The sequence below is a fragment of the Macaca nemestrina genome, chromosome 11 (genome assembly GCF_043159975.1).
Source record: "Macaca nemestrina isolate mMacNem1 chromosome 11, mMacNem.hap1, whole genome shotgun sequence".
NCBI classification, from domain to species: Eukaryota; Metazoa; Chordata; class Mammalia; order Primates; family Cercopithecidae; genus Macaca; species Macaca nemestrina.
Genome location: NC_092135.1, coordinates 51657325 through 51669740, shown reverse-complemented (window position 1 = coordinate 51669740; position 12416 = coordinate 51657325). Strand labels below are relative to the sequence as shown.

Genomic DNA, 12416 nt, shown 5'->3' with positions numbered 1-12416 from the left:
ACACTCATCGAAGCATAATTGCATTTTTTTCTCAAAAAAATTAAAGCATACTTTGACCAAGCAGACTCAGAGTAGTTTAGCCATTATCTAAGTCACTTCACATCATATTCAGAACTTCTCTGTATCTTTCCTCCTAATGTAGTCGTTATTCCTCGTGTTGGTTATCTTTGTAACTTTAAGGACTGTATCAGTGCTATTTCTTATATTAACTATAGACATTATCTCTTGACTCCTATTTTGTTATATGCTACTCTTCCAATCCCTAACATTTCCTTCAACTCTCTCCAGTCCCCATATCTAATTCCTAACCTCAACCACCTGTATGTTTATCGTGATATTGTCAGTCTTGATAATATTTGCATTTTGTTCTATCACCAAAATTATCTTCTACATTTTAAGTAAGATTGACTGAAAATCAATCAAAAGATGAAAGTCAGTAAATACCATGTATATTTAATTTAAAAATATTATTCATTTTGGAGCCAACTAAAGTCCTATGGTTATTTTGCTTTTTTGCATATTCTTTTGTTTTTCCTGACATTTCTACTTTTTTCTTTGTACATTTTTTGTCTTTTTAAATACTCCTTAAACATTAAATATTCTATAATTTCCCCTTTTTGTCCCAAATCCTCCTACCAACCAAAGCCTCCATTTCCTTATACTAATCCTACACCAGGTTGAAACAACACAATTTGTTCACCTTCTTGGACTACTTCACATAGCTATTATGCCATGTCTTTCTCTTTTTCTTAACCATAGTTTGCTGGGGTTCAACCTCAAGTAACTTTTCAAGAAAGGTTATATTTAAGGAAGATAACCTTTGTCTTTTTATGTCTTAAAATGTCTTAATTCTACCCTGACACTGGATATTTTGACTGGGTATGGTATGCTGAGTTGTAAATCATCTTTCCTCAGAAATTTGATAATTATCCTCAATTCCTTAATGCTTGCTCGAACTGTATTTTTTGCTTTCTTACTAGACTTTCAATTAGTAGGAAGTCATGCTTCATGGAGATTCACTATGACTCATATTTTCCATCTTGTTTCATTTTTGTTAGAATTGACAGATTTTTCTCTATTTAAAATTACAAATTTTCCCTTAAAATATTTGAAAATATTCAGTTTCCAAGAGTTATTCCTGCTCATTTAGTGTTCCTTTTCTATATCATCCACTTGTTTTATGAATGCAATATTTTCCTGGATCTTTTCAAGAATTATATATATATTATATATGTGTATTATATATATATTATATAACATTTGTCTCTTTTATGGTCCTCTAATTGTGTGTTTCTTGCAAAGTCATCTTGTTGTTACCGGTTTCTTTAACTTGGTCTCTTTTTTTTTTCATGTTGCAGACATTTTAACATTTTTGTTCTTACGTTATTTCTTAAATGTCTGTGATCCTTGATTGCTGTTTTATGTATTTAGAAATGAAGGAATACCAGCCTGGGCAGCATAGCAAGATTCTCCATTTCTACAAAAATATAAAAGTTAGCTGGGTGTGGTGAGACATTTCTGTGGCCCTACTTACTTTGGAGGCTGAGGCAGGAGGATTGCTTTAGCCCAGGAGTTTGAGGTTACATGTAGTGAGCTATGATCATGCCACTGTATTCCAGCCTGGGCAAGAGACCCTGGCTCAAGGAAAAAAAAAAAAAAAAAAAAGTAAAGAATATAAAGGAATAGAAAATGCAGATCTCTGTGAACCTGAGTGGGTCTTGTTGACTAGAAGACTTTGCTTTAGGGCAACCAAAAAGCTGACCCATCAGGCTTAAAGGCTGTAAGTGCCAAAATAAAGGGGGCATTGTTTTTCTAAGACCCACCCTTAGTTGCCCTTGCTGTCCCTTGGCAGTTAGTATATGTTAAGAGTGGATAGTTAGGTGAGCGAGTAAGAAAAACTTACTACAGAGATGTTTACACAGAAAGTAGAGTTGTGAATACAAGGCTATTTCATCTATACATGTTTTGATAAATTATTTTGTTTTAGCCCCAGACTCTCATTTCTGTTCTCTACTTTTTTCAACATTATTGAACCTCATGAAGCCTTTGGGGCCTTAATATGGGCAGAGTGAATCTCCTCAACTTCAAGCCACCAACCCACTTCCCCCACTCCGCTGACCTCCCACTACCTTCTAGGCAGTTTCCTTTGCCTTGCTTTATTCTCTACAATTTGTAACAGCTTTATAACTTTTAATCCCTCAGTCTAATGCTTGAATTAATGAGTTTTCAGAAGGTAGTTTAGATAAAAATAGTTCTTATTCCTTCCTCTTAAAATGGATACTCATCTATTGAAAACTAAGAAGCTATACTTTAAAACGTCTAAAATGAAAAAAACCCAAGAGCCAACAAAATTATTACACTGTGGCCTATCACCATAATCACGACAGTAATAATGTTCTTCAGAATGATTCAGATAAGGATCTCTGTTGAGATAGATGTGAATTGCCCATCTGCACAGACCTTAAGGTATACAGAGTAAAATTGATGCTACTGATTCCATGTTCTAAATGCCTTATATTCTGTTCTGCTTGTGGGAAATGAGAAAACTGATGAACATCTGCAAAAAAAGATTAATTGAAGTTCAAAATTATTTGAGATAGTTGTAAATATTTTACATTTGTGGAAGTTAGTTTTCCTTACAAAAGGAATGGAAATGATGTATATGTTATCCCACTTGAATTATAATTTTATACAGATAATAAGAATTTGTGCATTGTAGAAGCAAAAATGGGCCTATTGTTGTCTGCAACAGCAAATGATGTGTCTCATAACTAGCAATTCAATGTGTTAATTCAGCTGTGCCATCCAATTACCTACAATTCATCTCAACTTTACTGTACAACAATAAAAGTATTTTTAAAATCTTTGACAAAATGTCTGCTCCAGGTCATGAAAATAGGGGAAATACTATCCATAAGTCTGACAGTGGGTACCACAGAATATAAATTGTTAAAAATATTTATCACAGTCTATCAATATCACAATGATTTTTGATATGAAGTCAGTAATCTAGCATTAATAATGAAACATACATTGTTTTATTTTTAAAAAGTCTGACCAAGTAATGTGAGAATCGTGCGGCAACTGAAATTGGCATCCCCTCAAATAACACGGCATTCCTTTGGAGCTATGGCCTGCCACCTGTCAACTGACCACAGGGCCCAAACACACAAATCTAAAAGTAGACAAAAGTAATGAGATGCAAATTTAGCATCCCCATCCTCCTGTTAAATGACCTAGATGCAAGAGCTATAGTATCACTCACCTTTTCAGAAACTAAATGATGAAATGAACAGACTTTTTTTATTTCCTTTTTTGTCGTTTTTTTGTTTTGTTTTGTTTTACCAGAATCAAGGACATCAATACATAGTTCAGTTTGGCTATATGAAGATTTATTAAGTCATAAAAGAAAGACAACTTAAAGTGAAAAGCACCATGAAGAAGAATGGAAAGAAGAACAAAGAAAAAGATATGGGGCAAAGAAAAAGAACACTGAAAAATAATAAACACAGTATTTACCTTAAGAAAAAAATAAAAAGATATGCTTAAAATCTATAACATATGAATAAAATCTACACCATATTCAGTGACAGACTGTTTCTAATATTTTTCAGGACAAGTGATATATAATCCTATTTGAGACTGAATGATCAAGAGAATCAAAGAAATATAAGCCTCAGGAATCCTGGTGAAATTTGCTACAAGGAAAAGAGAAAAGATGGTATTGAGTCTTGAAAGTAAAATAGTTAGTAAACCCATAAACCCTTAACTCATTTACAGAATTGGAAATCGCATTGTTTCTAAATGCCGATTTTTAACTCTTTTTTAAACCACACAAGTGGAATGACTCATTATTGGGGGTTTAGAATTCAAATACTTTACATAATTTAATCAAACATCAGTCTAAAATAAAATTTATTTTAAAAAACACTAAAGAAAAGCCATATTACAAGATTATTTTAGTGCATTAAACAAAAATATTAAATAACAGAAAAGGAGAAAATGTACTTTCTTAAAGATTAATACATTGGTTTTCACAAGTGATTATAAATTACAAATATTCCATTTTATACAAAGCTTACAAAATTATTGAGAAAAAATCCATAAATTTAGGTAGAATTTCCCCAATCCTGCCATAAACATGAGTATTTCCTAATGTAATTTAAAGATCTTATGAGGAGCATTATAGGGAAATAAAATGTTTCTTATTTAGTATAGTTACAGATGTAAATCTTAGTTATGTATTGAAGTATATATGGTTATTTTGTTATGGGTTGAAACAAACAACCCATAACAAATTTTGTTTTGGAAAACAAAATTTCTTTTCTAAATCTTTTAATATTCTTGTCTGCAACACTATGTAGTAGTGATTATTAATACTGGTTTGGTCTATGTCTAATTAGAGGCCAAGTCAATGATGACACTACCTGAGGAAAACCACTCTGATTTTTCCATGTTTATTATCCCATTCATAATTATATTTATCTCTTCATCTGGTGCCACAACTTCTAAAATATAAACTTTTAAAAACATTTCCAACTCTAGAAATATCAGCTTTTCTTCCTTCACTTTCAAAGGCAAAACTTACTCAAATAGGGAAAAGACACAGAAATCTGTATTCTATTTTCAATTCTGCTACTTCAAGTTTTGTGACTTAAAGCACGGCTGGGATCAGTGGCTCATGCCTGTAATCCCAGCACATTGGGAGGCTGAGGCAGGAGGATTACTTGAGGCCAGGAGTTTAAGACCAGCCTGGGCAACATAGTGAGGCTCTGTCTCTACCAAAAAAATAAAAAATAATAATTATCCAGACATGGCAGCACAATCCTGTAGTCCTAGTTACTTGGGAGGCTGCGCCAAGGGGTTCAAGGCTGCAGTGAGCTATAATTTTGCCACTGCACTCCAGCATGGGTGACAGAGGGAGACTCTGTCTCAAAACACACATACACACACACACACACACACACACACACAAACACACACACGTAGGTAGTTTTAATTATTTCATCAAAATTAGCATCATCCTTGCCCTTCCACTGATCTTCTTATACTGGCCAACTTACTTAACCTTTCTGTGCCTCACTTTCCTTGTCTCTAAAATAAGGATACTAATAAAATCAACTTTTGAAGGTCTTTATGATTAAATGAATCAGTATCTGCAAAGCACTTAGAACAGCTCTGGAGCATAGTAATTGCCATGTTTTGTTAAATAAATCTGTTAAGTGATATACTTCAAGCAGATTAGTTGCTTGAAATGTCACTGCACCTCAGTATCACATAGGAAAATGTGTATAAAGATAGATTCTGTGGATCCATCCCAGTTAAATGAGACTCTGTATCAGTGGGACCTGAACACCTGTAACTAAAATGAATAAATAAGCTCAAGGTAATTTGGATTTACAAACTGCTTTGGTAGAAATGAAATTAATGTCTTAGGTCAATTTCGCCACATTTCACACACTCCACCAGTATTCTTTTCCTCTTTGATGGCCCAAATTGAAACTATCTAAAACAACCTGGGATATAAAACCAACCGCCAGTTTTACAAAAGCACTAAGCAAATTTGCTTTGCTTTCGCCAAGGCAAAGTAAAAATGGAGCGAACTGATCCCTACAGGTTGGGATGTGTTTTTTGGAGGAAGGATGGAGAAATTAGTTCTGACAAGCTCTTTTTGTCATTGCCCAATATTCATTTCCAATCCCAGGACACACAGTGGCACCATCTTAGTGTCAGTAAACGGTGGTTAACTACCAAGAAGGAACAAGTCATCCCATTAGGAAAATGAGTACAATGTGGAAAAATGTACAGGGAGCTTAATTTATCCTCTTTAAATAACTTTTATTTTGAGATTCAGTTCTTCCATGTTATTTGGTGTTAAAATGTCCACTCTTATAAAATTGTGATGATAGAAGTAGACTTTTTAAATCATTCTTACTGTACAAAAGAAAATAATCACATAAAGTTTACCATTTGATTTTTTTTAATTATTAGTCAGTCAAAATGTTAGACTGAGAACTATTAGATTATTGGCTTCAAGGCAGAATAAACTAGTGTCATCCTTGACTCTCACACATATGAGCTATGTGATTCTGAGAAGGAAAGGCCTCATTTATACAATGGGAACAGTAACACACTATTACTCATATTGTTGTTACAAAGATAAAACATGTTAAGACCTGCCAGATGTTTACTTACCACAGTACAAGTACAAAGTAAACAGCCAATAAATTTTAGCCACTTTACCATTTTACAACCCAATACACCATCTTAACTTCTTCATAAATAAATTGGAATGGATATACCTTTACATATATTTCATTCCATTTTTCTTTCTTTAAACTAATGGTTGTATTTCATTGGGGTCTTGATAGTCATATAAATCTCACCCTCTCTATCTGAAACTAATTATATAATAATAATAATCTCAAGAGGAAATTAAGCCAGTTATTATGCTTCTAAGCTACATAATCTTCCTCATATGTCAAAATCCACTTTATTAACCAAAAAGAGGTGCTTTGCTTGTAATATCAAGGCAATTAATATAAGACAAGACACTAAGTTGACATTTACTACTATCTTCGAGATATTATTTTGATGATTTTTGATTGTGCTATGCTTTTAAATTCTTCTTTCTGTTTACAGTGGCTACTCACCACATGCATTATGTTCACCAAAGTGTCAACAAGCAGATTAATCACACTCTCCTGAAACTGTTGTATAACAGCTTAAATAAGATTTAAGTGACAATTCAATGTAGCGGGATATATGAAACAGAGTCCCAATTAATTTCTCTTCATGTTAAAACCTTAACATGATATATCTTGGACAGCCCCCATCTATCTTAACAATGACCACATCTTTAAAAAATATGAAAGAAATCTAAGTATTTATTATGGACATTGTATTTAATTTTCTCACATAGTCTACAAGACGATAACAAATATATTCATATCTGTGATAACAATAGTCATTCTTCTCCCTACATCCCTCTCAAACTATCTCGAGAGGATTAACCATTAACCTGGAACAATTTTTAATAACTGATATTTTTAATTGTGTTTGAGTTCATTTCTGAAGGGCAGGTAATTATGGTAGTGTAGACATTAAGAGAGAGCCTGACAGTTCATGAGGACTCTAATTACATGGACATTGAATGAAGTTGAGCCCTTAAAGGAAAAGCATGTCTCCCAACTTTAACTTACAATTTAAATTTTAGATCCCATCAATCTCTGTAGTGACAACTTTTAAAAATTAAGAATGTCATTTAAATGTATAAGTCTAAAGACATACTAAAAACAGCTTGAAAAGCTCATAGCTAAAAATGAATTTAGGGACATGAGAGCACACAGTAATCAGAATCACACAGATGTCTTTAGCCACCTGTAATCATTTCTTGGTAATCAAGCTAAGACCAATTAAATGTATTATAATAGATATACTACACTGAAAACACAGACCAGGTCTAAATATGAAATTAAGAAGAAACAAATGTCAAGTGATTAAAGTCTGTTCGGTTTATACTGCTCCTCCTAAAGACTAGAGATAATTGTTTATAATGCCTCAGACGGATGACTATTACTGAATTAAATGTATTCATTTTCATAAATTTCCTTGAAAAGCTAAATTTCACAATGAAAAACCAGACCTTTCAAACACAGGTATGCATATATTTGAAAGGCAGAAGTCCTTCAACAATGTGCCTTCAGATAGAAATTGTAAACAGAAGTCTAATCTGATAAAATAATAAATGGTTTATCAAAGCAGACAGTGCCAGATCTTTAAATGTGATTTATGTTTCCAAACATATGCTTTAGCCACTGTGTGTGTGTGTGGGGGGGGGTGCTGTTAGAAATGTCATTAAATAGGTTGTCAAAATAAATATGAGTATATATATGTAGGTCTTGATTTGATGTTTCACATGTGTTTATTTTGATGACAAGAGCAGACGGAAGGATTTAGAACCAAAGCCCAGTTTAAATCCTTTGATAATTAGGCATATGGTCATTCAGACTTCAAAGCAGTGATCCTGTTAGATCCCATTAGATTTAAGATGTCTACATGTTCCTACCAATAGGGACACAAATACAAGAAGGTGATGTACTAAGAGTCGCTGTCAAGTATGTGTTGTTTGTTACAAGAGGTTTCTCTTGAGAATATCATGTCTAATAAGGCAAATTAGTTAAAGGTCATAACTATATGAAGTGTCCATTTTTAAAAGGACAATGAACACCTAACAGAGATATGCAGCATCATAATTTATTTTACACAGTAAGACAATTCTATTAATATTTCATTCCCAATCATTTTCTCAACTGTTATTATTCACAAACACCAGGATTCTCTTCATCTGCCCATTCAGAAAGAATAAAAATACCCATTTGTTACTTCTTATCTCACCCCTTTCCTAAAATCCCAAAGTTTTTATAAGCTGTACAAGCTCTAGCTCTACTACATGAAAATGTTCCTGTTACAACTACTATTTCTAGAAACCAAGTTGGCATGATAAAAACATATTTCACTCTGACATAACCGTTCAAGCTGAAATGACTGCCCATTAAGTGAAAAAGTTAAACGCATTAAGTTAAATCTGTAAAACAAATAGAAGGTATCTCAAACAGTATCAGATTTTCCACCTTCACTACGTCTTTACTATTTTTAAATATAAAAATTGGGTAGAGTATCAGGTGATTTGTAAATAATATTTTTAAAGGAAAATTGCTTTGAACATGCTCCTGCACTATACTCATGGTAAATTACCAACTATTTTAAGAGGTGACTAGCATATCATCAAAAAAGTAGTATTGCTGCCCATGAATTCCTATTATTACTTTGAATTAGGAGGCATTATGTTTCCAGGTACTTTAGGAAATTCTCATATTCGTGCAGTATCACACATCTCATATATATATATATGAAGCAGTAGGGGAATCCATAAACTATTTAGGGTAAGTGATCCAGCTTACAGATCAATATAGCCCCCAAGTATTTTAAGCTGATATATCTGTTCTTCATATTAAAAGAGAGAACTTTTCACTTGTTAGAAACCACATGAAAGTATTCACCCAAAAATGATGTCATGTCCCAATTTACTTTCAGGTAAGGAGGTTGGGAGATGCCACATTTCAGGGTCTCTAAACTCATTTCTTCAATCTGCGATGACTGTGTTAAAGAACACCAGCCAAGTTGTAAACTTGCAAAAAGGGGCAAATTCAAGCAATAACATGAACTACAAAGAAACAGAAGACTCCTGTTTCAATATCCCTTCTACTAGTTCTCAATTACCATTCATAAAAAATCTAAATGAAACCTCCCAAAAAAAGAGTGAGGACGTGGAATTCAACTGTCGGCTCCTTAACACAGCTGGTAACTTGGAAGCCTATGATTCACTGCATGCTAATCAATCAACCAACAAGTTTTTATTAAGCACTTACTAGTTTCCCCACACTGTCCTAAGGACTACATATCTGAGACAGCCTCCATTCTCACATTCCCACTTGGGACTTTCTGAACTAGAATTAATCTATACCAACAGCACCCTATAATTCCTTTGGAAAAGCTTTCTATTCTTCCTCTCCAAAGCGGATCTGAGATATAGTGCCGCTACTTAAGCAAGTAGCTGAATCCCTGGAATGGGATAAGCATCACAGAAATGGTGAAATAAAAGCATTTATTTAAACTAGCAGGAGCAGCCAGGAAAATTCTCCATGGAACTGAAGGTAGATAGTGGCTAAAGGAAAGACGTGAAATCCTGGTTTGTAGCAAACAGTGCAGAGAAATGCACCTTTTTAACGTTCAAAGTCTGCCTTAGGCTATGCAAATTCTCCAAATCTATCCAATTCCTAAATCAAACGAACAGGGTTTCAATATGAAGGTTCTTACTCTGCAGGAGACGGGGGGGGGGGGCGGGGGGGGGGGACATAGAGATCGCGGGAGGGGGGTGCGGGGGAAAGAAAGGTTAGTAATGTAATGCAAAAGTCATTCATTGAGGAAAAGGAAAGGATGTGGGTAATACAAGGAGAATGATCCCGGAAGATGAGAGGTCCAAAAGTAAATAACCAATAGGTTGACCTTACTTTTCAGTATTCTTGAACCAGCAGGTTTCTTTAACACTAGAGGGCATGAACGCGAATGAGACAGAGAGAGAGACAGGGAGACAGCGAAAGAGACACACAGAAAGAGAGAGAGAGAAAAAGAGAGAGAGAGAGAGAGAGAGAGAGACAGACTGAGGAAAGGCAGCTTTCACATAAAGCTGAAAATACTCAAGGAAACCAGAAATTTCAAGGGGGCTTTGGTAGCCAAGTTCCTTTAGCCTTGCGAATAAAACCTCTATGTTGTTATGCTGTTTCAGGGAAGGCTGACCACGATCTCTCCAAGGAAACCGCTTTCCTAAGCACTGAATACATAGTAGTTTAAGGCAGGCATACCTCAGTCCCCAAAAGATCCTCTCCTCTGCTAGCAACACCTTTGCCTGAAGAAAGCTCCCACCCTTTCAAGCATCTATGTTTGCCTGTCCACTGTTCGTTCTCCTGCAGCTGGCTATAAAGGTTGGGGAGGTAGACTCTGCTCCTGGAAATTCAACTAACCACAGTCCAAGAATCGGGTATGCGGGCGGGGCTTGCGCAGCATTCGCTGTCCAGAGTAGCAGCCTCAGTGCGCTCAGGTTCGCGGCAGCGCAGCGCCCTCAGACCCGGCGAGGGGAGCCTACCGCGGCACCCTCCACTCTACGCCTTGTGCCCCTCATTCAGGTCCACAATAGCCCAGACAAGGTCAGGCTGTCTCCTCCGCGTCCCCGCTGACCCCAAACAGGAAAGTCTCTGCACCTGGAGACGCCCATTAGATGGGCCAGGGCTTGCTCCCCTAACCAAGACGCTTCAGGATCAGGGGGCTCGTGCTCGGGAAGACGGGGCAGGGAGATGACAGAGGGAGACAGAGATAAGCTGCGAGAAGCAGACACAGAAAGAGAACAAATGCTGCAAGACGGAGAGACAAGCGGAAAGACATTAACAGGGACACAGACATCCCAAGAAAGGGGGAAATATAGAATAAGATGGGGAAAAAAAAAAAAAAAAACCAGATACATGGCCGGAGAGTGTGGACTGAGGGGACCAAGGCTCAGAAAGAGAAACAGAGGCAGAGACACACATGGTGAGAATGAGAGGCAGGAGGACTCTGAAAAAGCGAGGCAAAGGGGGCAGGAGAGGAAGGCAACCGTCGAGGAAGACACCCAAGACCCAGGGAGCGCCTGGTGCCGGGTCAAGAAACGCCCGAAACGCAGCCGGGGCTGCCTGCAGCTGGTGCGAGAAAGTTGCCTGGGCTTGGAGGCCGAGTCACAGCCGCCGCGGAGCGTCACCAGAACGCAGAGGAGGCCAGAGCCCCCCCAACTCAGTGGGGTAGCCGGAAAAGCAGAGCAGAAGGTGGGCGGCGGCAGAAAGTTCCGCGCCACGAGGTCCTCCCGCAACACCTGCAGCCGAGGGCGAGCGCACTCGGAGCTCCCGGGAGGCCGCCTCGCCAGGTCCGCCCGCGCCCCTGCCTTTGCCCTGGGACCGGCCCGGGGCGCTCGGCGCCGCGCCCTGGCACTTGACGCCTGGACTTTGCGGTACCTAGCCCCAGGACTCCGGCAGCCCAGAGGGAGCTCCTCCCAGACAATCAAGAGGAAAAGAGAGGAAGCGAGAAAGAGACGGAGACCTGCTATCGTGGCCAACGATCCCGCGAAGAGGGAACGGCGGTCCACGCACGGGATTCAGCCTCCGATCAAGCCCAGCAGGCGCCGGCCAGCCGCGCCGAGTGCGGGGCTCGCCAAGCCCGCGCTCACCTGGAACCCGCGCCGGCCCGCGAGCGCCGCGCTCAGTCCCGGCTCCCGCTCGCGCCTCTCTCTTCACACTTCCCCGTGAGCAGAGGGAGCCGGCTCCGGCCTCGGCCAGCCCCAGAGAGGGGCCCTCATAGCGCAGCGGCGGGCTGAAAGGCTCCTCGAGCGCGGCCAGAGCGGACGCCGAGGCCGAGGAGGCGCCGAGAGCGAGCGAGGGCTTCTAGCACGTTGTCACCTCAGCAGAGCCGCCGCCGCCTCCGCCTGGTCACTTCGCCCCGGCCCCCGCCCCCCTCCCACCCCAGCCCGCCGCCTCCCGGTCCCTCCTCCTCGCGTGGTCCCTCCCCCTCTCGTAGCCCCAGCCTGGAGGCCTCTCACTGGGCTAGTATCATTTACGTAACCAGCACCCCCAGCCTCCTCCCTCCCTGCTCCCGCTCCTCCCCGGGCTGGGGCGGTGCGCACCGAGCGCGCTCCAGCTGCTCCTGGAGCTGGCGCTTCTGCGATGTGCACAAGTCCCGCGATACTTGGCAGGCACTGCCCCCAAGAGCAACCGTGGGGTCAACTCCTCTCTCCGGAGGGCGCCTGGCGACCCCTGGCCGCCTTGGGGCCCCAC

At 39.1% G+C, this 12416-nt stretch overlaps 1 protein-coding gene across 11 annotated transcripts in view; it reads right to left on the bottom strand.

The window, feature by feature from the left end:
* LOC105493237 (polypeptide N-acetylgalactosaminyltransferase 13) overlaps window positions 1-12070 on the bottom strand; it is a 623722-nt gene extending 611652 nt beyond the window's left edge. For 3 of the 11 annotated variants that reach the window (XM_071072778.1, XM_071072781.1, XM_071072783.1), the window contains exon 1: window positions 11686-12066. The gene's annotated coding sequence lies outside the window, so the exon portion shown is untranslated. Of the gene's footprint in view, window positions 1-10424 lie in introns of all 11 variants that reach the window. The other 8 variants (XM_071072791.1, XM_071072792.1, XM_071072779.1 and 5 more) reach the window with 8 other exon arrangements.
* Between the last annotated feature and the right edge of the window lie 346 nt (window positions 12071-12416).